General features: G+C 42.3%; 1 protein-coding gene across 1 annotated transcript in view; it reads left to right on the top strand.

Moving 5' to 3' along the window:
- The first annotated feature begins 5,969 nt into the window (after positions 1-5,969).
- Positions 5,970-15,470, top strand: part of LOC143346874 (fibroblast growth factor receptor homolog 1) — a 110,013-nt gene continuing 100,512 nt past the window's right edge. Inside the window, exon 1 of the mRNA XM_076775465.1 lies at positions 5,970-6,571. The gene's annotated coding sequence lies outside the window, so the exon portion shown is untranslated. The remainder of the gene's footprint in view (positions 6,572-15,470) is intronic.

The following is a 15,470-nucleotide window of genomic DNA, read 5'->3' as shown; positions in this document are numbered from 1 at the left end:
ATAAGAATCGGAGGATGTCGCGGGAAGAAACGAGCACCGTGCTCCCAGGAGCGTGAGACAATTCATGGTCGTCGCTCGACGACAGCCCCAAGTGCCACCGAGAGTCCCACTGAAAGATTTTCCCTCCCTTCCATCCCGAAACCCGTGACTCCCGCCTCTCCCTTCCCCTCCCACCGCGGATTCTTCGAACCAATTTCGTTTTCGAACTTCGAGAAACCGACAAGAAATTCAGTACACGAACCGCTGCCCTGAGGTTAGGTTAATTCGTCAACAAAATATTCTTCTGTACAGAAAGAAATTATTCCTTTAACGAACAAATAGACATCGATGCAAACCCAGTAACAATAATTAAAACGCTCAGGAAACTTCTTGCAATCATAACCTCTAATATGTACATCAAACTCACAAAAATCAAAAGTCAAATGCTACTGTTTACCATCGTATAAATATTTGTAAATAGACACGGATAATAAAGGGAAATTGAGAAAAAATTTAAGGTTACTTCGGAAAAAAATTTTAACTCGTTAATAAAAATGTATAATACGTATCACGTTATTCGTACCCGAATGCAATGGCGTCGATGCAGACGGTCTCGATCGAAATTGTTTTAAAATGGCGATTAGAGAAATCTCGCGGCTTATTCGTCTCTGTCAATTCGAAATAAAAGTATCGTCGGAGAAGATGCATTCGCGCGATGCTGTTCGGTGTCACGTGTCTCGAGGAGTCGCAGCGTTACTATTTATACCGGGCGGCTAATTCGTTCCTGGTCGTCGACGAAACGGATTTTAAGGTGTTCCCGATCAGCGACGACGGACGAACCGTCGACGTTGACGGAGAGTGGCTTTATATCAGCTGTTCTTTACCCTCGACGTATACTAATTAGTGGGATACGCCGATGTTGGTGATAATCTTCTTTTCAGATCGCGCGGGGACACGTGGATGGGGCATAAGAAGGACCCTGAAGCCTCTGGGGTATATTTGTTTTCTTTATGAAAATATTTTTAATCATTTTGACAGCTTATGGTTTCGATTGCAATTAGAGACGTGGAAGTAAAAAATTAATAAAACGTCTAGATACTGTAAAAACAGATGAATATCATACGCGGTTAATTAAATTGCTAAAGATATCGAGTATAATTACTGATGCGACGTTTCATTGATCGAGAATTTTTACATTTATAATTTACTTTCCCATGTTGCAAGGCGCAGTTCATAACCTCTTCGAGGACACCGCAGTACGATTCAGATTTAAAACTACTTTAATTGCTATAATATTGAAATAGCCAATAAAATAACGAAAAAATACACACAATTAAATATTCCAATTATATCGCTGAAAGATTCAATTATAAATATTTCTTCACAATGTTAATCGTTGGTTTCATATTACAATAATTAAAACAGCTGTAAAATTAATCATACCATTATCCTTGAAGGGGATAAGAAAATTTCAATTAATGAAACTCTGAATAGCATAGTAATCGTTGGTTCCATATTACAATAATTAAAACAGCTATAATTAAGTACCATAAACATTTTACAGTGATATAATAGAATATTGTGAAAGGACTACAAGGCACCTTGGGTCAGTATTAGCTCAAAGCATTCCACAAAATAATTTTCACGTCTTGCAAAAATTATTGTAACATAAAAAAAGCTTGTTTCTGTTCCCCAAATATTTGTTCCGATACTTTTGTTTCAAAATATCCGTGGACCCAGTGGATCTAAAGTTTCACCAGTTAGAAAATTCCAGAAGATTTGGGTCAGGACTAGAAGAGGAAGAAGGTGGAGATTTTTGGCACCTTCTTTTTTTCGCAGGACTCTTAAAACCAGCTGGAAGTCATAAGATGGCGGTCAAACAGTATCGAGTGACGCTTAGGTCAGAAGGATCGCCCTTTTGGCGATTTTTTTAGGTCAACTTTCACCTAATTTATGTTCCCTGGGACTTCCGGTCGAAATCGTTGCCCTTGGCTCTACGAGCACGCCCTTGACCCATCGAGAGATTTCACAATTTTTATTCCATTTTTCGTTCCACGTTCTTTGCTAGCCAATTTAACGATTACAATTTATTAAAAATCGTTGAAAAAATATTTCTAAAGACCGAAGTTTTTCAGCTCGAGGAAATCGGTGAAAATAGCGTGAAATGAGTCGACGGGGGAAAAAACGTGACTCGATTCGTGATTTTTAACGACACGTTTACATCGACGCGGCGAACGCCGATGGAAACTGTTTTCCTCGCGATTCGTCGTGGTCGTAATCGATTCATCGTGGCTCGGCGCAGATTCCACAGACGATTACGGGACGATCGAGGAAACGGGATCGGTAAAAATCAAAAGAACGAGAAAAAGATGGCAGGGACGCGACCTGGTTGATTAAAGGGTTAATATTCCAATTGGGTCGATTATCGTTTATCCTAACCTCCGTTCTTTGGATCACAAAGGTCCTGTGAAACGACGGGATAAATCAAAAGGTAGAAAAAGGGGTTCGAGACTGGACGCCACTCGATTTCCCCGGTGGCTCGAATCGCGCTAATGGCGCCCCCTCGATGAAATACGACCGAAATAATCCAGCGATCGCGCTGCCTTTTAAAACCTACGGGCCCCCGGGTACTTTGAATTAATGCCTCTATCGCGGGGGCATTAGAAAACTCCCTTTTTTCTTCCCCCCCACCGGCGGCCGTAAAGCAAATTCTTCGGCCGGTTACCTCGTAACGCGGAGCAATTTCTTTCTACGCGCCTATACGAGACGCCCATAAAGATTCGTTCCGAGTATTTCTGTTCGAAATAGACGTACGAAGTGTTCTACTTAAAAAGAAATAACTCGGGAGCTGTTACCAACTGGTGCCACGATTATATCGACTTACGGAACAAAGATAATTTGAATCGAAAGGGCTTATACATTAACAGTAATAGTTATGCAAATAACGGTGTTCTCGATGGGAATCATTTTAAGCGAACGTGGCAACGATACGCGAAGGTAGATTAAGATTTCTCGCCCCGGACGTTAAATATTTTGCAAGACGATCGCCGGAGTAACGTCTCATCTGTTCGTGCAAAGCCGGCAATTTGGGCTCCATAGTAATCGATACGCGAGCGATCGTCGTCGAAAAGAAGCGAGTTACGATGTAAACAGCTTAGCAACGATCAATGAATCAAAAGATCGTCCGAGCAAAAAGGCGGGAGAATTTCTCCGGGAGCCTAATAATAGGCGTACGTCGAGTCCACAAGTCATCGCGATTAAACCAGTCATCGTTTCTTTCTATAAATAACCCCACGCGGGGAGACACCGGGCACGGTGTGGCAAAAGGGAAGGCGGCTCGCTTGTGGATCTCCAAGGGACTCGTTCGCGGCGTTGCGCGTCTTCCCGTGGCACCGAGCGTCTCTCGAGGGGGACGAGAACCGAAACGGTGGTCGTTGCAACACATGTCCGGAGCGTGTTTCGCCGACGTTGGAAACGCTTCCAGCCGAGCGAGAAAAATAGGGGTTGTTGCGTGCCGGAGGATTCTGGAATTACCTGCTCGCGGCGCGGCGTCGCGAGTTCCACTGTTCCGTTCGCGGAATATTCTATGGACGATCGATCATGGGAAATTAATTTAACGGTACGCCGGTATTTCAATTTTACCAGTGGGACCAACCTACATTTCGTACCGAGACAAATTATCTACCGAATACCAAAAATAGAATTGCAGATATTTATTTTGCCGCGAGTAAATAGTAAACGTTGGATTCTGCGAATTACCGTCGCCGAGCCGTTGGGTTATCTGCGTTACCGACACCATTGTAATTATACCACATTCTGGAATGGCTCGAACCTTGGAGAAGGTGTCTTATTTCAGAGAACACGAGACAAGGGGCACGGGCTCAGACACGATCGATAATCGAGCAAGCGAGACGAGTCAGCAAACGTAAACAAATGTGACCCTGAATGCGACTCGTGTCCTGCGGCAGCCAACGGCTGCAGCCGCGATATCGCACGAACGCTTCGTTTTTTCCCCACTGACTCGTTTCGTCGATCCAAATATAGCCAACGAACCAAAAATCTCGAAATATACTTATCTTCGTTAATCTGTGACCATTTATTTTATTCCTTTCCCGAATCGCCGGATCATTCTCGCCAAAGTATAGAAATATTATTCCAGCAATGCTGTTTAACCAGTTAAGTGTGTTTTACGACTATATCCGTCATGGAGATGTGGCAGAATTTTGCGTAATGCGTAAGATTTTGTTACAATTTGATATTTAAATTGTAATTCTGGCGAAAACTAAATTATATTCGTAAATTTTAATACGTTCAAAACGTTTAGAGATCAAGACGAAATGAAAATTATAAATAATTTGAGTTGGATTCATAACTTCCTGAGAGCTAACTCGTAAGCGGTGCAGTAACACTGAATCTTTGATTATCCCGATTTTTATCTTGATGTATCAAAAAAGTATATTAGATTCTCCATCTGCGGTGATTTTTAACTTCTATAAATATTTGATTTTTTTTTCTAAGTTTTCCATTCATTATACATAAATATATGTTCATGTGAGCGACTGTGTAAATATTACTAATAAAAGTGTTCATTTTCTAAAATAAAGTCGTTTTTTTGACCCAATATTTCAACAGTGCCACTTACTCTGTGTTTGACGACTACACCCATCATCGCTTGATTATCGCGACACACATTGGTGGACGCTTTGCAAAGAGATCGCCACAGTTAACTGGTTAAATATTGTTATTTGGTTAAAATTGTTCGATTTGTTGTACGTCGTTGCGAGTCGAGCGTGGTTTCGCGGCAAAACAATATGGCCGATCAATCCCGTTATTACGCGGAGTCAGTAACCGTGCCGCCAGCGAAACACGAAGCAGTTTTCAAATGATAGGCACCAATAGACACCGACGATGATTGAATAACGACGGTGTTCTCCTACTCGGGCAACAGAACACCATACAATTTTCTAACTTTCCCCGATAATTCACAGTGGAATCTCAATAACCGATTGCTCTTCTGCCGCTTCTCTTTATGGTCGGGACATTGATGTTCCCTCATACGGAATCTCGAGTAGAGCCATCCCTAGCCTCAGTACTTTTCCTTGGAATCCATTTTTTCTGATACAATCCAAGTTTAACTAGTTAAAAAGTCCATTTTAAATACCTCATCAAACAATAAGATACTCTTCAAACATCCCTGGTACTAGTAATCTAGTTAATAATTTATCATCAAACACAAAAATTCTTCCCATTCGAGTATTACAAATCAAAAAACAAGTGCCTTTCTGATACGATCCAAGTCTATCTTACATACCTCGTCAAACAATAAGTTCTTCTTCAAAGGTCCCTAGTATCAGTAGCCCATCTCATGATGCATCGGCGGACGCAAGAATTTCACCCATTCGGACGTTGCAAATCGATAGGGAACGCGCAGTCGGTTATTTGATCCTATCTCAGCTTCCTCGATCTTCCAATTCCAGGGATTCCACGGCAACCCCCTGCTCAAACATTCCCTCGAACAATATTTCCATATCCCATTACCGTCGGGTCCCGGGACGACCGTGAACGCTCGCGACGAGCGAATCCGGGCGTCTCGTTCCGCAGCGCGTCCGCGGCGAACGACTTTCTTATTACAACATTTCCATTTCCCATTAGCGGCGTAATAAATTCCGCGGAGCGTATCCGTGGCGAGCCGGCCGGCCGGCGGGCCGTGTGGCGCGAAAAGCCCGCGACGGTCCACGCACGTGCGCGCACGGGCACGTACCACACCGACCAGCGACAACGAGAGAGGGAGAGCGACGGGGGTCCGGTCGCGTCGAGCGACAGAGTAGGAGAGGTTTCGCCGGCCGCGAGGGTGGCGAGAGTGGGGTACGAGTTTCGCTCGCGTGGTGGGGAGAGGAACTACGTGAGCGGCCAACGGGGGTTGGCGGAGGGAGCCCGCGGACGAGCGGTTATTTCAAGCGACGACTCTTCTGGCACTTCGCCCCGAGCTTTCCTCGAGCGCATCCTCTCGCCTCGAAGCGCGTAGTTGTGTCAGTGTAGCCGCGACGGTAGCCACAGTCAGTCGTCGGACAGTAAAACGCACGCAATCGGTGCCAGGGTTGCGCGCGAGCATCTATCGAGGTTCGAGGGTCCTGGATATACAACCCGCGGAACAGTGATTAATAGCTAGAGGGAACCTTTTGGTCAGTGATCACGAGTGTTTCAGTGTGAAGGGGGACCGTCAGGGGGTTGGACAGGTGCTTCTGGTGGTGTTGACACGTGAGCTGGCCCGCGGGTAACAGGTATCACGAGCGTCGTCGGCGCGCCTAGGATGGGACCGGGGAGGATTTTATAGCGACGCCTGAAATAACAAGGAGGAATGCGCGCCCGGTGAATCAGCTTCCTCCCGCGCCAGTGAATTTTCCCTGACAGCGGCCACGCGGTGGATATTTCTTTTATTCCCGCGGCGTATCGCTTCGGCCTGTTCCCTCGCGCGCGCGTCCGCCGCAGGGGGATTGAGAAAAGCCAGAGCCGCCAGAAACCCGCACGCGGACCGAACGGGGGCTTCCCGACACGCCGCGAGGCGCTTTTCTCGGAAAGGAGATCGCGACTGGTGAGTACTGGCAACCGTTGTTAAGCTAAAACCGCGGATGTTTGTTGACCGCGCGCGGAACAACTTTGCCTCGCGCGACGCCGGACCCTTTTCGTTTCACTTTCGACGCGATCAAAGTAGCCAAACACGTCGTTCAACGCCGGGGTTAGCCCCGTCTTCCGTCAGCGTTATTAGCTACATTTATTTTACTTTGGTGGTCGAACGGTGTACAATGCAAGTTCGTTGACTGGAAGATCCTTCAACTTTTACGCGAGAACGATATTTTCTTCTTAAAACAAGCAGAAGCTTAATTTAACATTTTTTTTTTGCAACCTCCTCGAAGTCGAGACGAGTTTCCGATCCCTTGTTTAAAGCTACAGATGGAAGTAGGATTCTTTTGGTTAATTTAACTCGTAGGAGATTCTAGACTGCCGGGGATGGGTTGTTCTACCAATATGGTTGTGTCTACGAAGGCGTTGATTCACCGAGGAATCCTTATTGTTGATGATTTGTAGGCTGTAGACGTTCCCTACTAGGAATGTTAGATTTAACGACGGACATCAAGATTAGTTCGAAATCAGAGAATGATTTCGATGTAACCAACGTTCAAACATTTGAATTCTCGATCATTAGGAAATTATAGCTATACTATGTTAGAACCAGTAAAAAATATATCAAAAAGCTACAGGAGCCCGGAATTTTCAGAGATTAAGATTCCCGATTTCCGATAAAAATACCGAATTTTTATACTAGTCGCCGAGCACCTCGACCCTCTTATCGCCAAAGATTCGATGTTTCGATAGTCGAGGCATCGATCGATTAATCATTGTGCACGAGTTCTGGGGTTCGAAATCCAAAAGCAACGATGACTTTCCAATAATCGTAGAATTAAAGTCTCATTAGAGATACGCGTGAGAATCGATAATTTTCGAAGCAACTCCGACGGCAAGATTTCCCTAAGCATCGGAGGAGACATCGACGCCGCGTAGAGCGCGTTTCCGGTCCCTGGCCGACCGCTTCCTGTCATCGGATGCGATAACTCGACGAGTTGGGCAAATTTTATTCACGGAATAACGAATACAAATTTCAGATTCGTTCCGTTAAATGACTTCCCCTCGCGTTTTATTTGTAAATCAGAATTATAGAGAAATCATCTATGCATCATAGTAACATTCAGGTGTCGATAGTAGGTCTGTGTCGGCCATTTTTCAAAATTCTTTGATCAAAAATTAAAGTTTCCTTTTTATTTTTTTCTCATAAAGTATTATAAGTTTTATCGGACTCTTAACCTTACCTAACTCGTAAACTATACGAAAATATTTTCTTTGTCCATTTATTATTAACCATAGTTGGTGTACAGTTGTGATGTTAACTACTATTTAATAAAAAATGTATAAAAAATATATCTTCGTATAGTTTAAGGATCTTTCTTCGTGTCCCTAGAACTTTCAATTCTTCGCGAAAAAAAATGAAAAAGAAGTATTTTGGCAAATCTTTACATTCGATAAGGTCTTGGTGGATAGTGTAATTGTTAATGCGACATACGCAATGTTTTCGATCGTAATCCTGCAGTTTACACCGACGGGTTTGATCAGTCGACGAACGAATCTAAAGTTTGCGTTCGTCGGTTTGGAATGAAATTTGTGCGCCGTTTCCGACAGCGAAACGTACTTAAACTGGCCAACGTTTGACTTAATCTTAAATCTCCGTGCGACGTATCGGTTTTGCGAGGCAAATGGTTCGCGGTACCGAGAGCACTTGGCGAGCAAACACTTTGTCATTAATCAATTTCAGATGAATACGCGTCGCCAGATATCCTGTTTTTCTTTATATCAGTGCGCCGGGGTTTCTGTAGTAACGAGAAGACGACGTTCAATCGGTAATCTGATTTGACGCGTACTTAACATGCAAAGTATTCTTTGCAGATACTTGGAAAGGTTCGTTGACGCTCGGTTCGACGCGAGCGCCGTCGGTGAAAAAAGGAAAGAGGGAACAGAGCTACGGGGCACTTTTGCAGAAACGTATCTTGATCGATGGCATTGATATAGCGTTCATGTCATCCTAAAAAACTGAACCGCTTCGAGTTACTCTTACTTCCATAATGCGAGTAAATATTTATAAATCTCGGAATGATTTATCGCCCGTGTAATAAAATTAATAATACTTTCGCTTAGAAAATTTTCAATTTCTTCTTTGGCTCGTATGAACTCGTAAGAATATTCTGAACCGTGTCTCTTGGAAAAATTGATTCCACGTTTCTGTTCTCCGAGTACAGGGTGACCCAGAAATATATGGCCAATCTTTCATAGGTTATGTTATCGTCGGTATTTATTTTCTATTTTTGCAAGACTACTTTATCTCCTTCGTCGAACATTCCAGCTCTGTTTCGCAAAAATAGACACAAGCCTCAAGAATCTTCTGTAAATTCTCTTTCTTACGGGTCTCCGTTCGCGTTCCTCGTCTGCAGCGCCAGTCAACGAAACGGCCGTCCCATAAACGACCCTATATTATAGTCGAGCTTACGATCTTAAGACCACCGACCGCGCACTCTACGATCTAGATGCTCCAGTTTCGAGAATTCGAGATGTCTAATCCGAAATTACTGTTCCGAACTGTTTTCGATCTCGCCCACCACCCCTTCACAGTCCTCGATTTCGACGGTGAAAAATAATCGAATTCGACGGCACGGAGGATTAGAACAAACAAATTTCGGCCTCTCGAGCATTCGCTTTCTCGATCTAGAATCTGGATTAAAGAAGCTTAGCGAGTCGCGTCGTCGAGACGGGAGGGAAGAGATTAAATAAAGCCGGAATAAATTATCCTTCCCCCACTTTTCCACCCTCTTCGATCTTTTTCACCGCTTGCTTCTCCCCTTGCGCTTCGATTCTGGCGAACAGTTACGAGAATTTGGGGTAATTTCGACGAACTTTTCTTCTGCGTCTGTTTCTACTCTGTTTCGGTACTTATCTTACAATTTCATTGCAAACAATTATTCTACGGTTTTTTAAGTTTCAATAACTCGTTTACTGTTGTATCTGGAAGATATTCATTTTAGGATTATGTATATCTAGTGAATGTTTTTTAGGTTATATTTGACCTGTGTTTTGTAGGTTATGTGGTCTGTGTTTTTTTTAAGATTCAATAATTCGTTTACAGTTGTATCTGAAAGATATTCATTCTACGATTGTGTATATCTAGTGACGGTTTCTAGGTTGTATTTCACATGTATTGTTTAGGTTATGTGGTCTGTGTATTTCTTTAAGATTCAATAATTCGTTTACAATTGTATCTGAAAGATATTCATTCTACGATTGTGCATATCTAGTGAATGTTTTCTAGGTTATATTTGACTTGTATTTTGTAGGTTATGTGGTCTGTGTAGTTCTTTAAGATTCAATAATTCGTTTACAGTTGTATCTGAAAGATATTCATTCTACGATTGTATATCCACTGAATGTGTTCTAGGTTATATTTGACCTGTGTTTTTTAGGTTATGTGGTCTGTGTATTTCTTTAAGATTCAATAATTCGTTTACAATTGTATCTAAAAGATATTCATTCTACGATTGTGTATATCTAGTGAATGTTTCCTAGGTTATATTTAATCTGAGTTTTTTAGGTTATGTGGTCTGTGTATTTCTTTAAGATTCAATAATTCATTTACAATTGTATCTGAAAGATATTCATTCTACGATTGTGTATATCTAGTGAATGTTTTTTAAGTTATATTTGACCTGTGTTTTTTAGGTTATGTGGTCTGTGTATTTCTTTAAGATTCAATAATTCGTTTACAATTGTATCTGAAAGATATTCATTCTACGATTGTGTATATCTAGTGAATGTTTTCTACATTATATTGGACCTGTGTTTTTTAGGTTATGTGTTCTGTGTATTTCTTTAACCCTTAACGCTTATGACCGAGTCTGACTGCTTTGAGAAACGATACTTGTTTAATTCAACAGTTTAAGGGATAACAATACTTGTTTTCCTTCAAATTATACATTAGATAGAACATTGTAATTAACAAAAACCGCATTTTTATGTAGCTTAGAAACAAGTCCAATACAGAAAACTGATCATTCTTGGAAAAATATAAGCCTTAAGGGGTTAAGATTCAATAATTCGTTTACAGTTGTATCTGAAAGATATTCATTCCACGACTGTATATCCACTGAATGTGTTCTAGGTTATATTCAATGCGTGTGTTTTAGGTTATGTGGCCTGTGTATTTCTTTAAGATTCAATAATTCGTTTACAATTGTATCTGAAAGATATTCATTCTACGATTGTGTATATCTAGTGAATGTTTTCTAGATTATATTTGACATGAGTTTTTTAGGTTATGTGGTCTGTGTATTTCTTTAAGGTTCAATAATTCGTTTACAGTTCTATCTAAAAGACATTAATTCCCCAACTGTATATTCAGTGAATATGTTTTATATAGTTTTCTAGGTTAAATAATCTGTATTCAAACTTACCTATCACGTAACATAACCGCAACACGAAGAATCAAGTGTACCCCGACAAAATAGAATAATTCTACCAACACTCTTCTTTTCTCCAACAATGCACGAAAGATTTAGCAGATCCAAACAGAAAATATTTCCACCGCGATTTAATTTCGAGATGCGTAAAACCGACGTCACGTCGCCGTTGGCGATACCACAGACGAACGTCACGGACCGAAGGTTAGGTTGTTCTCGAACGCAGTAACAGCCGGTCGTTGTTGAAAATAGCACGAGTCAAAATTCGATTGTAAACGTGTCCGTGGTCCTCGACGTGTCCCCAAGGTGTCCGAAACGATCTCGCAATTGTTTCACGGGAATGGCGACGGGAACGATGCGTCGCTTCCGGTGTTTACAGGAGCAGAACGCGCAGCGGGGACGGCCCGGGACCGCGCAAATGATAATATACACGCGAGATGAATTACGCGTACGTTTTCTTCGTACCTAGGGTGCGCCAGTGATCGCGTGGATCGTAGGTTTCGTTGCTTCCGGTAATACGCGACGGCGACTCGCGCTGCATGAGAGATTAAAGACACGTAGACACCGCGGTGAAAAACCCGCACGAAAACATAAATCACGACCATAATGAAGTGCGACTTTTTTGCGCCCTTTTGTTTGCTCCAATGAGATTAGGTAGCCTGCAATTTCAACGTCTCTCTCTCTCCCCCACCTCCGTTTCGCGCGAGGTAAAAAGCTCTAACGACGACGAGGTTTCTCGCTCGCTGTTACGCTGATTGTATTTATCGTTTAGCGTCACCTGCAACACCCGAGTATCAATTTTTAATTCGAATAACGCTCGACGCTATTTATAGATTTCTTTTTTTTTATTCGAACAACATATTTGCAAAAATTTTAAAAAGATAGCGTGCCCCTGCTTTGCGCCGAGAAATATTACTATATTAATTTACGAAATCTGCATACGTTCCGCATGATGTTTCCTTATTAGCATATACCATGAGAGCCTGGTCCGAGACTTTTAATTTAAATATTAAATTACCCCCGCGATTGAATTTTGCCGTAATGAGAGGAGCACGTCCGGACTTAATTAGACACTTTAATTCAGAGTCGATGCAAATGTTTCAATATGTATTTTTAGACCAAGGATTCGATGATTATAATAATGATACTTCTAGAATGGAAGTTTTGGTATAGTCTGGGCCAAACTATAGCGAGGTCGAAAGCTAAACTCTCGAGGGTTGGGACCGACTACTGCTGCGGCACTTAGGGCCGTACATGACATCTTGCTTGAGGGTGCCTTTCTGAATGTTTTACCGCGTCCGTAACTGCACTATCTTTTTTCATTTTCTACATGCATATACAGGATGTTCACCCACCCCTGGGAAAAATTTTAATGGAAGATTCTGTAGGCCAAAATAAGACGAAAATCAAGAATACCAATTTGTTGATGGTGGATTCGTTAAGAAGTTATTAACGTTTAAAGTTCCGCCAGTACTGAATTTTTTTCTCGAAAATGGTTAGGATTTCGGGGGTATGTCCATTGACCAAAAATGCTTGCAATTGATCCCTGCAACTAAAAGTAATTTTTCTAGAAATTAAGAATAAAAATACAATGGGGGATATCTACATACAGGGTGTTCGGCCACCCCTGGGAAAAATTTAAATGGGAGATTTTAGAGATCAAAATAAGACGAAAATCAAGGATACCAAATTGTTGATGGAGGCTTCGTTAAAAAGTTATTAACGTTTAAAGTTCCGCTCGTTCTGAATTTTTTTCTCGAAAATGCGCAGGATTTCGGGGATATGTCTATTCACCAAAAATGATTGTAATTGACCTCTGCAATCAAAAATAATTTTTTTAGAACGATTTGAAATTTTTTTTTTTCACCGAAAAATTTGTCCACCTTCCGGAATTTTTTTCTCGAAAGTGCGTAGGAATTCAGGGGTATGTCTATTCACCAAAAATGATTAAAATTCACTCCCGTAACTAAATATAATTTTTTTAGAACGATTAGAAATTTTTCAATTTCGTCGAAAAATTTGACCACCTTCCGGAATTTTTTTCTCGAAAGTGCGTAGAATTTCGGGGGTATGTGTAATGACCAAAAATGATTGTAATTGACCCCCGTAACCGAAAATAATTTTTCCAGAACGATTTGAAATTTTTGAATTTAATTGTTAATAACTTTTTAACGAAGCCTCCATCAAGAAATTGGTATCCTTGGTTTTCGTCTTATTTTGGCCTCTAGAATCCCTCATTAAAATTTTTCCCACGGTTGGCCGAACACCCTGTATATTTAAACAAACAACTAATACTATTTATTTTTTTTTAAATTAACGACGTTTCAGTCTTCATATTCTTCTAACCCCCGTTTAAATTGTTAGATCATTGGGCAGATCGTAGTCACAATAAGTTGAAAGTATTTTTTATTAATAAGATTTGGTCACCTCATTAATTGCACGTAGCCTCGATAATAGCACGCGCCTCCATACCTGCGCTTTTTTCGGTGAAAAAAAAAATTTCGAATCGTTCTAAAAAAATTATTTTCGGTTGCGGGGGTCAATTACAATCATTTTTGGTGAATAGACATACCCCCGAAATCCTGCGCATTTTCGAGAAAAAAATTCAGAACAGGCGGAACTTTAAACGTTAATAACTTTTAAAGGAAGCCTCCATCAACAAATTGATATTCTTGATTTTCGTCTTATTTTGGCCTCTAGAATCCCTCATTAAAATTTTTCCCAGGGGTGGCCGAACACCCTGTATGTACCTATCGGATTCTTGTTCGTTGATTCACCGCCAGGCGTCCGTTGGTCCTCCGCGGGACCGCCATTGGCGAAACGGTGTTTCTGATCGAAGCCAGGGGACGCACAGTGGAACGCATTGTGCGCCTATTTCCCGCGAGCTTCTCTGGATCTTCTTAAATCTCGAGTCCCCGGAGCCGTCCAAGACAAATCTCTCGCTGTGTCTGGCTCCGTGGCGGAGTGTTATTTCACGAACGGGTGCCCCGTGGAAGGAGTAACAGAGACGAAATCGAGCTCGATCGCGGGGAGTGGGTGGGGAGAGGAGACGGTAAGTAAGCTCGTAAGAAACGAGCTACGATTTATTTGACAGATCGCGCCGACCGCGGCCGCTAGAGTGGTTTATTTTATAAGGCCAGATTGCCGGCCTCACTTCGTCGGAATAGAATAATGGACGTTTCTATCCCTCCTTCCACCACCCCGCTATCCCCTCCTCCTTCCTTCTTTCTGGCCTTCGTCTCGAAAGTCAAGTGCAGTTAAGGACCACTTTTCGTCGGACATGCTGCACCAGAAGCCTCAGGTCCACGTCTGGTCCACGCTAAAAGGTGATCTTTCGTGGGAACAATTGCCCCCCGTCCAACGATTCCTCTCATTCCAAAAGAAAAGTAGTAGTTCCTACGGCTTTGACCCGCTTAAAATCGAGAGTTAGGTGTTCTTTGTTCGCCCATCCCCTCCAACTCTAATCCCATTCGTTGACGACGGACCGCCCCTCCCCAGCCACGCCTACCCCCGTTCCTAACAACGAACCAGCTACCCAAGCATCTATCGAGGTTGTACTCTTCCAAGTTCCAATTCCGAGTCGACAATACGATACCTCCGCGATAGTTATCGCGAGTGGAATGCACGTCTGGGGCAGAGCTTGCAGCCACGACGCGGACAAAAAAGTCCTCGTTCTCTTAATTGATCACGTTCGTTGACACCTCGCCCCTCGAGCCCTCGTTGGCTTCCTCTATCCGAGCGATTCTCTTTCTGGCTGTGCGCGCGAGAGGCTGCCTCGTGCCGCGATAAATTACGCCGCTCTCTCCTGACAATTACCGGCGTGGTTAAGCAGCATTAGTGTCGCGTCGATTTGCATTCGTGCTCGTCGGTTTTCCACCGTGGCAGAACGCATGCGCGCGCCGCGAGAACAAGCGTCGTGTTGCCATTCCAGCGAGATGATCTAGGAACCCGACTAGCCGCCGTTCCACGGCCGATTAATTAAACGGAAAAATTCCGATTCCGTACCAGCGCTCCCAACCGACGAGGAAACGAACTACTCGTTCGTGCCACCAGCGAATTTGAAATCACGTTAACGGTTTACGGACACTCGTGCATATTTTTATTATAATTCGCTACGTTGACAGTTGCATTGAAATGCAGTTTTTTCTTTTAATTAGAGTATACATCCGTATCATTACATCAATTAAATCCAACATAAATTGTTAATAAATAATATTTATGAGTTCTGTACCGTAAACGTAGTGTTAAAGTGGAGTTATTATATTTAATTTGAATTTTGGTCGAAACCTTTTGGTGCACGTTCGAAATATAAAACAACTTTGTTTGTAACAACTGTATTTTATCCTTTTCAATTGGAATATTTTGCCCAACATCTGTAGCCTTTTGCAATCGATTTCGATATTATCGAAACATCTTGAGAATTGCTACCATCGTATT

The sequence above is a fragment of the Colletes latitarsis genome, chromosome 10 (genome assembly GCF_051014445.1).
Source record: "Colletes latitarsis isolate SP2378_abdomen chromosome 10, iyColLati1, whole genome shotgun sequence".
NCBI classification, from domain to species: Eukaryota; Metazoa; Arthropoda; class Insecta; order Hymenoptera; family Colletidae; genus Colletes; species Colletes latitarsis.
This window is presented reverse-complemented; position numbering and strand designations above follow the sequence as displayed.